The 13,783-nt window shown below is 41.9% G+C and overlaps 1 long non-coding RNA gene across 1 annotated transcript; it reads left to right on the top strand.

Moving 5' to 3' along the window:
* The first annotated feature begins 231 nt into the window (after positions 1-231).
* Positions 232-13,458, top strand: LOC310681074. Its single transcript, XR_014513103.1, has 3 exons — positions 232-335; positions 1,193-1,483; positions 13,166-13,458. It is a non-coding gene; the product is annotated as an uncharacterized lncRNA (long non-coding RNA).
* Positions 13,459-13,783: the final 325 nt, after the last annotated feature.

Raw genomic sequence — 13,783 nt, 5'->3', positions numbered from 1 at the left:
GTTTGCAGCTTTGAATAAAAGCAAAGTTTTTTTTAAAAGACCTGTTAAATAAATAAATAAAATATATTACAAGTCTGTGGGCAGTGTTCGTCATTCCTAATTTTATGTAACATTCTGTGCAGCACCTAATTTTGGGATTCTGTTGTCACGTTATCTAAAAACACAAGAAGAGTCCTGCTGGACCCATACCAAAGGCCTATCTAGTCTCTATTCTCACATTCTCTTCCCACAGTAGCCAACCAGATGCCCATTGGATTGGAAGCTGACAAATAGGACACGAGCACAATAGCACTCTGCTTCCTGTAATCTTCATCAAGTGATGTTCTGGGGTGGAGGTAAAGCACTGCTATAATTGTAACTAGTAGCTTTTTATAGCATTATCCTCCATGAATGTGTCTCATCCCAAAGCCATCTATGTTGGTGGCCATCGCTACATCTTTCTTCCAGCAATTCTAAGTGCAAGCTGAAAACTGTTTTTGCACCTAGCATGTCCTAATTAAATCTGTATAATGCTGCCTAGTGAGTGTGATATTAAAATGGGCTTTTCTATCATGCCTAGCAATTATTACACACACACACACACACCAAAAATCCCCCCACATTTCAGACCTTTAAACATCCAACAAGAAGAGGAATGCAGGAGAAATGAGAAGCTTATTCGCTACATCATGATGTATTAGTTTGTGCCTAACAAACTGTTTATCCAACTGATAATCAAGATGTTATTGTTGTCAATGTGGTTCCATTTGCAGCCGTTTTTCATTAAGAGGGTGTGGCCTACCAGGTAAAGGAAGGTGATGGCATGAAATGCAATGAAAAGCCATGTCAAGTCTCCAGGTTTAAATTTTTTTCAGGATTCTAGGGGCAAACAGATATTGCGCAGCTTTTAGAATTTCTTTATCTGCTGATCTGTTTGGTTAGTATAGCTTTTAATTTTATTGCATTTTGTGATTCTTGTTTGTGAGCCACCTTGAACTTTGAGAAGGAGAGGCAGGGTATAAATATGTTAAAATCATCCATCCATCCATCAAAATAATGGCTAGAGCAGCTTGTGCTGCTGGTACACTGTAACGAGAGAGTGCTTGACCTGACTTTTCTTTGGTTTATTTTGAAGGAACAAGGCATACGTCTGGTTTGCATTGCATTGTGGCATCCATGACCTCCATAACCCTCACTCTTTTTTGTGACATAGAATACAAGACCAGACTTCCTGACTCCAGAGACTGTAAGGAGGCAAATGCTGATAAGACATCAATGACATTGGGGAAAACTCCCCGTCAGGGCCAGCCCACCCACGAGACAGGGGGAGGCAGCTGCCTCGGGCACTGAAACACCAAGAAGCAGCATCCCCCATAGGCCCCCACCACCAACAGAGAAGCATTGGTGGCTTCCAGCAAGATTTCGTGAGAGTCTGTGAGAGTTCGCAAGAGCTCATCAGAACTTGCCATCATTGCTACTTCACAGGCGCCATCACACAAGCCAGGTAAGGGGTCATGGCAGCAGGGTGACAGCAGTGGGGTGGGGCAGAACCTTCTTGTTTCACCTCAGGTGGCAAAATAGGACACAATTTCCTTCTCCCAGGCCTGTCAGAGAACAAATTTTCTCCAAACATACATTAGGGTCAGCCCAGGCATGATTTATGACATCTTAAAATTAGAAAGAGAAAGCTTGTTTACTCTGAATTCAGGAATTTACGCTAGGCATCTCATGTAAACAAAATGACCATCATTAAGCACATTTGAGAAAAAAGTTACCAGCTTTTGTTTCACAATAAACTGCTATTTTCCTCCTCTTATGACATCACTCCGCCTCCCATTTTATATATCCACCTATGATATCCAAAATCTCATTTAAGGCTGCCATTCTGAGTGGCCTAATCAGCATAGCATGACTTCAACGAGGCTCAACATGCTCTACACTGCCCTCAAGGACCAACTGTAGTGCTCCATTGGATATCAGAAAAGGAACTGGTAAGATTTTGTTGCCTAACTATTTATCAGAGAGACCCTAATTCTCTCAAATACAGAGGTATTCATCCCAGATTTGGGTCCTGACCATCTTTCATTCTCTCTATTGTTGGATTGCCCTAGTTGCAAAATGGTAACTGCTTCTATCTCGATCTTCCGAGTCCATAAGTAACTCACCTACTTTTGTACTTTCTAAAGAATAAGGTCATCATTCCTTCAGCTCAGGAGTATGAATGTATTAATTAAGTGTACCTGTGGTTTTTATATGTAAACGTATTTTGCCCACATCCATTACCGTGAAATTAATTTATGTAGGCTTTCTTTCCTGTAATAAAAAATAAGTCTTGTGTCATTACATATTTAGGGGGATAAGTATGGCTTAAGCATACATTAGAACAGTACTTGATTGTTTCTCCATGCAAAAGATCTCTCCTCTCTCAAGCGATGTTTTTTTCCGGGTTCTTACATGGAGTGAAGTATCCCACATATACGTGTAACAATGCTTCCTGAGGCATATGGCTGTTCACTCTGCTGGAACAGATGGACTTTTAGTCTGATAAAGCAAAGCAATTCTTATGTCCTTAAAGATGGAAAACCATATAGACAATTCCATCTGCAAATGCATGAAGAAGAGTTGCTGTTGCAGCTGCCACATGCGCTTCAGTTTCCACAGAATATTTCTCAACTTAGCTTGAAACCTCTAGCTCTTTTCCATGTGCAGTATGTAGAAATCTTTCAGCTCTGACACTATGATATCTTTGGGGATCTAAAAAAAAAAAAATGACAATTACTCCTCCTTCAAACCGCCTTCCATTCATATTGTTCGCTGTGCTGTGCATTGCAAATAGAACATTTCCCATTAAGATGGCATCTCAACATTTCTATATATGCAGAAAGCATGTTGTGAAAAGCTTTTAATGATAGCTAATGAACCAGGCTGAGAGAGGCAATGCAAACAGTAAACAATGTTATTATGGCAATTTATAAATATCTTTCATTATTACAAACAGCTGCTCAGTCATGGTGTTCTAAAATGAATTGAAGGATAAATCTGGAAGTGATTTTCAACCAACCAGGTGTCAACTCTGTGCCTACTTACTTGTTTCTCTGATAATATTCTAGAATGTGATTAATGGGCTCTTCTTTGTGCAGAATAAGAGAGACTTATATAGTACCGTCACTGGTAAGCCAGTTGAGGATCTTGAAAAGCAGAGCAGTGTATTACTCCACTGACAGTGATATGTCAGTGGGACAATGCTGGCTTGGACAGAAATGCCCTGGACCACTTACAGAAAGTTTCATGGGTATAGCTGTTCCACTGGTGATGTTCCACCACAAGGATAGATGCAGAGCTTACTGGGTGTCAGGAGCCCAGGCTGCCGTCTTGATAACACAGCACGCAAGTCGTAATTAGCTTGAAGATTTATTGCAAAAGAAACAATCAGCCTCAGACGCTCTGTTGGAGCTTCCGTACCCTATGAATCAGTTGACCCTTCTGGGGAACTCTTCCTGCTTCTGCAGAATATCCTGAACCTATGACCCTTACCTTTCTGGTTTTGTTTCCTGGCTAATACCTTTCCCATATGTCTACTCCTTGGGCTCATTGGATTAATTGCCTCCTCTTCTGGTGAGGAAATGTTCCCCCTCCTGCTTTCTGAGTCTGCCTGTGCTTCTTGAGCGAGTTGCCTTCTCTCCTCCTGCCCTCTGCATTCCTTTCACTGTCAGGGGGCGGGGGGAGTAGACAGCCGACTGCTCCCAGGTGCCTGAGAGAAATGTGAGCTTTCTTGCTGCTGGCTGCTTCTTAACTCATGCTGTGCCTCTTTACTTGGGGCAGATGTGTTCATGACACTGGGTGTGTGCCAAGGGTGGGGCAAAGATCTTAGCCCTGTCATTTCCCTGGTGTGATCCTGAAACTGGAAAATTCCCTCCCATTGCAGTAAACAAAATTGCCCCCTCCCATCCTGCCCATAGCAAAATTTGTATATCTCCCCTCATCCTACAACCAATGTAAGGTAGGATTGGTCTGGTAATGTCCAAAATGGCAGGACTGTTGGCACTGAGAATGTTGACATGCCTAATGAGTGGCCAAATTTATGGAGAAAATGTGTCAGTGATTGTGGACCATTGTCTAATGGTGATTGTCAACGATGACAGTTGTAATTCCTTATTACAACTCACCATTACATTGTATTGGCCAGAATAAAGAGGCACAAGGGCAGAAGGTAAGGCTGTGGGGGGAAGTCAGGACTCTGCAGGTCTCCCAGGAAGGGGGATAGTCTTTCTGCCTCTTTAGATTTTCCCCCCTTGCACATATTCATGCCGGCCATGCTCAGTGCAATGGACAGGGTAATTACTTCAATGCACTGATAAGTCACAAACTAATACGCTTGTAGATCGAAAATCTAATGCACTGACAGCTTTCTTTGCTGGAGGTTCAGTGCACTTCTTAGCCAGGTAAACCAAAAGTTGTTCCTCAGATCATATTTTAATCTGAGCCAGAGAAGAAATTCCACAAGTCTCTTGCTTCTCTGGATGGAAGACAGTGAGGGTGTATGTGTAGAAACTGAACAAAGGCAAATTTTGCCTTAATTGCTCCACCCACCTTTGCCTCGAGTTGCGCCCATCACTGGCATTTGACCCTTGGAAAGTTGCCTAGAAGGAAATGCTACCCTTGGGCCAAAATAGATTTCCTCTGGAGTGTTGGCATTGACTTCCAGTTTTGCATCATCCACAAATATGATAAATAAGGTGCCAGCTCCATCCAGTTGGATCTCTTTGAAGGTACCTCACAGCACTGACTGATCCCTTTGGAGCCCGACTTGTATTTCATTTGTAGCTTGTTATTTATTGTCCTCTATTCAGAGGACAATAGATGCCCCTGTATGGCCATGGTCTTGACCTGTGTCTTCATCAGTTTTAAATGCAGCTATGAGGAAGAACGGGACGCGGGTGGCGCTGTGGGTTAAACCACAGAGCCTAGGACTTGCCGATCAGAAGGTCAGTGGTTCGAATCCCCACGACGGGGTGAGCTCCCGTTGCTCGGTCCCTGCTCCTGCCCACCTAGCAGTTCGAAAGCACGTCAAAGTGCAAGTAGATAAATAGGTACCGCTCCGGCGGGAAGGTAAATGGCGTTTCCGTGCGCTGCTCTGGTTCACCAGAAGTGGCTTAGTCATGCCGGCCACATGACCCGGAAGCTGTACACCGGCTCCCTCAGCCAATAAAGCGAGATGAGCGCCGCAACCCCAGAGTCGGCCATGACTGGACCTAATGGTCAGGGGTCCCTTTACCTTTTTATTCAGAGGACAATAGATGCCCCTGTATGGCCATGATCTTGACCTGTGTCTTCATCAGGTTTAAATGCAGCCATGAGGAAGAACAGAACAGGAGCGATTATTGTGCTACATCAGTAACATCTGAATGGCAAACAGCATACTTTCTTCCTTCAATTTTCCATATAGTATCTGCATTGGAAGTCCAGAACTAACCAGCCTAAAAGATCAGCCTGCATATTTGGATTTTATGGCTGCCGAATTGGGTTATAAACTTTTATTTTAGAAAAGGATATAAGAAAGATTTCTTGTTTTCATTATAGCCGAAACATTACTACTGTTATATCTAAATGCAGACATATCTAAACAAAACAAAACAGCATCTTCCAGTGATGAGTCTTTTTTATATATGCTTTTCCAAGCTAGCATTGAAGAATATGCAGGTGCTTTCAGAAAGAAAAAGCTGCATAAAACCCCAAACAGAAGATTTCAGATATTGTTAAAGCAGATTCACATTTTATTGCCGCAGATGTGCAGGCAGCTGTATAGAAATCCATCAATAGTTGATGCTTTTGAAGCACTGACAATCAGTCTGCGGGGAAAATAAACTAAAAAGGGCTAATCCTGGATTAAAAAGTATGCAGATTACTCTCATTTTAGTGATGAATAAAGCTGAATGAAAACCGAAAAACAACAACCCAAAACCCTATGTTAAGTAGCATAGAATGTAAAATTTGTTTGGAAGCAGTTTAATCAAGCAGACTATGCATGTCTAAAGATGACCTTGGACTCAAATACTAGCAAAGGCCATGTGTCATATTAGATCCCAGGACAGCTTTCATAGCCATGATGATGAAAAATACAATACTAGTAACCTCCTGTGTTTTGGCCATTTGTTGTGGTCCAGACCCCTGACACAGTTCCTTTCAGCCACTAGCCTTCCCACCTGAAGAATGCTATGTATCCCTCTAATGCTTTCAGCCTAAGGGCCACATTCCAATGGGTGGGGCCAGAGGGGAAAGGAGGTGGAGCTGGGAATGTGACTCTTACCTCTGTGCAGTAGCCTACATTTCAGCCACACGAAAACAATAGAGTTCTACACACACACACACACACACACACACACACCACTCCATTCTACATTCAGGTAAGCAAGAGACATTATGGCAGTTCAAGGACACCTTAAGGTAAAGGGACCCCTGACCATTAGGTCCAGTTGTGACTGACTCTGGGGTTGCGGCGCTCATCTCGCTTTATTGGCCGAGGGAGCCGGCGTAAAGCTTCCGGGTCATGTGGCCAGCATGACTAAGCCGCTTCTGGCGAACCAGAGCAGCGCACGGAAACACCATTTACCTTCCCACTGGAGCGGTACCTATTTATCTACTTGCACTTTGACGTGCTTTCGAACTGCTAGGTTGGCAGGAGTAGGGACCGAGCAACGGGAGCTCACCCCGTCGCAGGGATTCGAACCTCCGACCTTCTGATCAGCAAGTCCTAGGCTCTGTGGTTTAACCCACAGCGCCACCCGCGTCCCCCTTCAAGGACACCTTAGAGCCAAGTAAAAGCACTCAAGGAAGTTGCAGAGCAGGGTGGGTGAGACTGTGACCTCAGGAGAGGGGATGTGGTATAGGAATTGAGGCATGGCCTGGGGACAGTCCCTAGATCTGGACAGAGAGGCATGTGGGGCTTCATTTGCCTCCTCAGAAGCAGCACCTCAAGAGCTTCCTATAGTCGACAGAAGGGCTTGGTCCTAATGTGAAATGGAGCACCTAATTTTGTGAACCTCAGAGGTGATCTCACAATCTATATTTATGGTGGGATTGCCAGTCTGCAGGCAACACACAGTGGAAGAGCATCAGTGGGTAGCACAAAAAGCTTGCAGTATGGAAGCACCCTATGCCGTTAGAAGGGCCATCAGATCAATTGTTTTAAAATACATCACACTATAAATTCCCATGAAGAAGCTTTTTGTGATCTTTTAGCTTAGGTTTATCCTTTCCCTGTATTGAATTTCAGCATATGAACAGGAAATTAACTGGCCTAGAATTTGTTTATGCCCCTGACATCATCCATCCATCCATCCACCCATCCATCCATCCAAAGAAGAACATATTTGGTTACATTCAGTGCTTTTTTCTGGGGGGACGCAGGGGTATGCATACCCCTAAACATTTTGTGAATCTAAGTTTGGCCTCATTGTGGGGCAGTATTTCAATATGAGTAGGAAAATGAGAGTACCCCTAAACATTTTTTTAGAGAGGAAAAAAGCACAGGATACATTTATTCTCCCATTGGCTACTAATGGTAAGTACTTGGTGCAATGCATTATGAAAGATTATGCATTTTTGTGGTAGTTCAAGATTTCTTCTGCTTCATGCCCAAACGTGCTTCATTCTTTGTGCCCAAAATGTGCCGCTCAAGTCATTGTTTATGCTGCTGCAGCCTAACTGTGGCCTAAGTGCACCCAAGTCTTGGCAAAAGGGAGGTGAAACCCTGGTTCCAATCCCTCGTCCATTGAGGTCAATGGTAGTATTTCCTTGGGTTTACAAGGAGCTAAATTAGACAGAGACCGTAATGGTGGTCTAATGGACTGCTTTTGATCTTTGATATTTTGCATTCAGTTTCTTAACAGCAGATTTCCTGTGCCTTATTGCAAGCTACCTTTAAAACTTGACAGATGTCCTCCAGATTTTCTGAACCACAGCCCATTTCAGTGTGGTCATCATTGCATACAGTGTAGTGGCATCCCAATGCTTCCTTATTATAACATCTCTCTCCCCCTCACCTACCTTCCTCCCTTCCTTCCTTCCTTCCTTTTGCATACACTTTGCTTATTCACTGGCAACCCAGCTGTCACTATTGGCAAAAATATGGCTGGGTTGCTGTTCTTTCCCTAGTCACTTTGAATTCCTGTTGCTTTTAAATTGTGGGTGGACTTTTTGTTGTTCCTGGTATTTAAAATACTTCCTATTTTAATGTGGCTGGCACTTGGAAATCGCCCTAACCTATTAGGGACAGTGGGTGATTTAAAAAAAAAAAGGAATCACAAACATTAATTGACGAATGCACCACTGCATATATCTCGGCCGGCAGCATTAAGTATGCTGACCAACACTACACAAAACCTTTCTCTGAATTCTTTACTGGAACAGGAGAAGATGGAAACAAGCTGAGTCCTCTTCCTGGATTGCAGAGGAAAATATATTAAATTCCATTTCACACAGCTACATGCATTCATCTTACCACAACACTACACCTTGGATCAGAAGAGTAACTGAGTCATCACATAGACAAAAGCACAGGTGAAACACTTTAAAAATATTTATGCTGTATTAATTTTAACACATACACAGTGCCGGATTTACGTATAAGCTAAACAAGCTATAGCTTAGGGCCCCACTCTCTTGGGGGCCCCCCAAAAAATTAAACGGGGGAAAAAACTGGATGCACATTTCCAAAATATAAGATAAAAAACAAATAAAACCTACAAACAGCAACAGTGTTTTGTGTTGGGTAGGCTCCTATGATGTAAGTAATGGGCCCCACCTGCTAGCCTGCTCCCTAAAATATCACTGGTTTGCTCATTTATATATACGTATAGGGTGCCTATATGCAAATGGCTTTAGATGCCTATTAGGTCCATAAATTACCATATAGCATATATTCAACACAAAAACTGTTGAGTTGTGGGTGAACATATCAGAAGCGATTCTTCAAACAGCTCTTGTTTATTCACAGGCCAGAACAGAACTGAACTGAAGGGTTCAGTCAGCCTGCTTATATAGAGCTCCAGTACAACGTAACTGTAACTGTAACAATTTTCTAAAACTATCCAATCACTGAACGTCACTTTCGATCCCTTATTTGCATAACTATCTACAGTATCCCCCTGCTGGCCCAGGGTGAGAACTTCAGTACATAACAAAACAGTGACAATTTGTTGTTGACAAAGGACAGCTGGACATATAAAGGGCCCCCTTACCTTCAGTAGCTTAGGGCCTCATCAAACCTAAATCCGGCCCTACACATACATGGCAATCAATGAAATTGTTTGAAACAGTTTCTCATATAACGATTTCTTTAATCCCCATTTGATTCCTTAAAACTTCCTTCTGTGTTTCCTTTCAACATGGAGTCCTTCCCCATTAATGACGGACTAGAACTTAACTAGATGTGATGTTTATGACACAATTAATAGCAACCACAGTGTGTACTTTTAAATAACAGGCATGGGGGGGGGCATTTCTTATGAAGATCATAGCACAAGAGTAGGAGATGCAGCCTCGGTCATCATAATGGTGCTGGTGGTCATGAGAGACAGTGAAAGACAGGAAGTATGCAGCTCTGCCATGAGGTTTGCTGCTTGCCTGGTCATCGGTTCCAGGTACAATTCCCACGGACCTTCTCAGCAAATAACCTTTACACCAGCTCTATGCAGCAGGACAGATGTTCTTGCCTTTGAGAATAAAAACATACTGCACTGTATAATGCAGACTAGAATAGCATTTAGGATTTACATGTTACCTGTGGGCGGGCACGCAGCCGAGATAAGGCACTATCCAATTGATTTCCCGTAGATGTCACATGGAGAAGAGAAGAGCTGGCTACAGATCTCGGAATCACCGGTGAATAGACTAATGCAGACACTCACTGCTTGAGACATGCGTAAGTCCTAAGGACTTGCCAGACATTATGTTGAGACAGCTCTCTGCTGGCATCCTGTCTACACAGCTTTATGTGTTATGTGTATAATTTATTACAGATCCCATCATCTTTAATTTAAGATACATGCCATAGCTTTGCCATGGATTTCAACAGACTTGTGTCTGCTTATGCTAGCTGTGCATTTGAGCCAACAGTTAATTGGTTTCAGCTTCAATATTATATTAGAAAGTAGCATATAGGCCGCACGTCCCTGCATTTAATAAAACAGTGCCCTCCCCCACGGAAATCAGCAATGACAAATATGATAGTAGGATTCTTCCACTACAAAGATTTTGAGTTGCTGTAAGTGCTGGGACTTCGAATGAAAAGGTATGAAGCTATTAATGCCTATCTTAATATATATTTGGGCTTGATTTTGAAGTATATGCTAACATAGGCATTAACAACCTCATACATTTTCATCCCAATAGTCTGAATAGTTTTTTACCCAAAAAACAGATACCACAAGCAAAGTTATGCAAGGAACTTTAGACTACTGTAATGACTTTAAAAAAAAAGAGTGTATATCCTGTAAAGACAATGTTGATGAAAGACTTAAAAAGAAGTTTTGACTAGAAAAGGTGAGGAGAGAAAGGGTGGGGGTCAAAGATCAGAGAACAAGGAGGCACAACATAGAAAATCCCTAGGATTTTTGGCAAGAGAGGATGTTAGTAGGGAAGTTTTGTTGTTGCAAAATATGCAGATGGAACCTAAAATTACTGAAATGAAATGTTTATATTTTTAGCAATGGCTTTCAAACATGTTGCCACTTAATTGTATAAAACCATCTTTGAAAACAAAGATATCAGTATTTTTTTTAAAAAAGGAAATCATATAGTATATCTGGTTGCAAACATAAAAAGCTACAGATGGAGTTTTTATATACAGTTGTTTGCTCAGTAGATAGAATATTGAATCCTTCACCCATTAACTGTATCCTCACTACAAATTTGCTGCACCTGCTATTTTACATCTCGGTATATTTCATACTGAATATTTATGGCTCATTCAGAATGAAATGTGAAGGTCTCTCTCTGGCTAGTAGCAGGACAATGATGACACCTACTGGGCACAGTTGATCAGTCTTCATTACACTGACATAGCCAAAATGGCTTTGCTTCATTTTAGGGCTAGTGTCACTTAGCTAAATAAATGTTACGTCAAATAAGCAGGGGAATGCGATTAACTAACTGCATTTGAAAATTTATTTACTGACAGCGTTCTCTAAGCAGCTTACAAATAATAAAACATTAAAAAGCAAGAATTGAAATTGTGAACATGAAAACCCACTGAAGTTTAGATCTGTTTTGGACTTTTAGTGACTGTGTGTTTCTGTGCTCCCCGCCCCCATTTTCTGCTCCTGAAACCTTCATCACCCCCAGTCAGCATGGCCCGCAGTTAGGGACTATGGTCCAACAACATCTTGAGGGCACTGTGCGGGCTACCCCCAATCTGAACCAGTAATGGAGAAACTGAAATCTTTCAAATGCTGTTGGGCACTGACTGTTGAAACCTAAACCAGGAACAGCCAATATGATGCTGTCCAGATATTGTTGCACTTCTGCTCTCATCAGCATGGCATAAGGTCGGGGATCAAGGGAACTATAGTGCAGCAACAACTGGAAGGTCACAGGTTTTAATTTAACATAATAAACAGGTTAGCTGGCAGGGGTGTCAGCTTTAATAAAATAGGGGGGCAAGTAAGCCCTGCTCTGCATAACTGAGCACATGACACAGTGCATGGACACCGTCTGAATAGCAATGCCCATCAATTGGAGGGGGGCTAGCCTCCTCAAATATTTTTTTTGGGGGTGAAGACCCCTCAGCCCCTACGAGTTGGCTCCTATGTTAGCTGGAAAGGCATGCATCGCATGGGTTAAGGAGTAAGACAGCAGTGCATTAAAATCACCGTTGCAGCTGATAGAGAGCCTCACAGTATACTGAAGATGTGTGCTACTTCATTCAGTTCCTGGGGACTGAAGAAGAGAAAACACAGTTGTCAGCTTTATTCCTTGAGTAAACGGCCTAAACTTTGTTTAATATGTTATCTGTTGGAAACATTAGTAGCAATAGCATTTATTTATATAGTTCCATCAATGTACATGGCTCCGTACAGAATTAAAGTAAGAAATTCTACCCCAAAGGGCGCAAAATCTAAAACAAATATAAGCAAAACAATAAAAATCAATAGCTTAAAATGCTTGTTTCACAAGCCATTATACTGAGCATAACAGAGCTAGCTAACCAAACCTAAAGGCCTCAGAAAAAAAGATAAGTTTTTAAGTGAGATTTGAACGTATGGAGTGAGGGGGGTGCAGCCCACAAATGTTATGGAAGATGATTCCAAGCATATGGAGCGGCAAGAATGAAGATGCAACAGAGAACAAGAAAACCCTGAAACAATAAAGTCCAGAATTAGAAGAACAAAGAAAACAACTGTGTCCATAGTGGGACACCAGGGTTGGGGGATAGGAAGGAGACTGACCCTCAAGGGCTTTAAAGGTAAAGACAATAAGCTTATTGAGTATTCTAGAGTTAACAGACAGACAATGAAGTGGCTGTGAAAGAGGAGAGGCATGGTCTGATAGAAGCGCCAAGGAAATAATCTTTGCTGCAGCATTTCGAATGGAAACAAGAGGACTGTTTGTCTTTGCTGTTTATTTATAGCCTGCCCATTAAGAATAGAAATCCCTTCTCAGCAGGAGAGCTGTGCTATAGCACCAAGATAACAGAGGCTGCAGGATATCAAGGAGTCAACTCTTTTCTCTATATTTGTACTACAATAGTCTGCCATCGCACTGGCCTAGTCTGAGCTACTTTGAGGTGCAAGAGAAGCATGGATGGAACGGAGCCCTTGCAGGAATCTTCTTCAGAGGTCAAATCAGTGATGATACACTGGGCGAGAGATTTTGGTTATAACATACAATTGGCAGCATGGGAGATGTTATGGAATTGGGATTTAAAGTTCACAGCATGCTATACTCTGAAAGAAAATTATATGAAAACAATATACTGTTGGTATTTAACCCCCAATAAATTAGCTAAAATGTATAAATCAAGATCAAATGTATGCTGGAAATGTAAAGGGAATGAATGCACATGTCACATGTGGTGGACATGTAAAGTAGTAAAGGAATTCTGGGAGATGATATACAATGAGTTGGGGAAAAAAGTTTAAAATAACCTTTTCTAAGAAACCAGAAGCTTTTCTTTTAGGAATTCTAGGTGCCGAAATCCCAAGTGACCAAAAGAGATTATTCAAGTATGTGACTACAGTTGCCCAGACTTTGTTAGTTCAGAGATGGAAAGAAAACACGGTGCCTACAAAGAAAGAATGGCAGATAACAATGAGGGGCTATGCTGAAATGGCAAAACTGACGGGATGAATTAGGAATCAGGAAGACTTACATTTCAATAAGGAATGGAGAAAGTATATAATGTATTTTTAAAAAAGATATTGTAAGCAAGTAAAATCATTAGTAGGACTGATATGACACTTATAGCTAAAAGCTGAATTATGGATTAAAGATTTGATAAAATTGGAGTGACAGATGAGATGCAGGAGAAAATGTTGGCATAAGGATCCACAAAAGGGGAGAAGGGGATTAAATGGGGATTTATTGATTATACAGTGGTACCTCAGGTTACATACGCTTCAGGTTACATACGCTTTAGGTTACAGACTCCGCTAACCCAGAAATAGTACCTTGGGTTAAGAACTTTGCTTCAGGATGAGAACAGAAATCGTGCTCCGGCGGCATGGTAGCAGCGGGAGGCTCCATTAGCTAAAGTGGTGCTTCAGGTTAAGAACAGTTTCAGGTTAAGAACGGACCTCCGGAACGA

This window comes from Podarcis tiliguerta (assembly GCF_965153285.1).
Source record: "Podarcis tiliguerta genome assembly, chromosome: 6".
Lineage (NCBI taxonomy): Eukaryota > Metazoa > Chordata > Lepidosauria > Squamata > Lacertidae > Podarcis > Podarcis tiliguerta.
The sequence above is the reverse complement of the archived record's forward strand: the minus strand, read 5'-3'. Positions and strand labels throughout refer to the sequence as shown.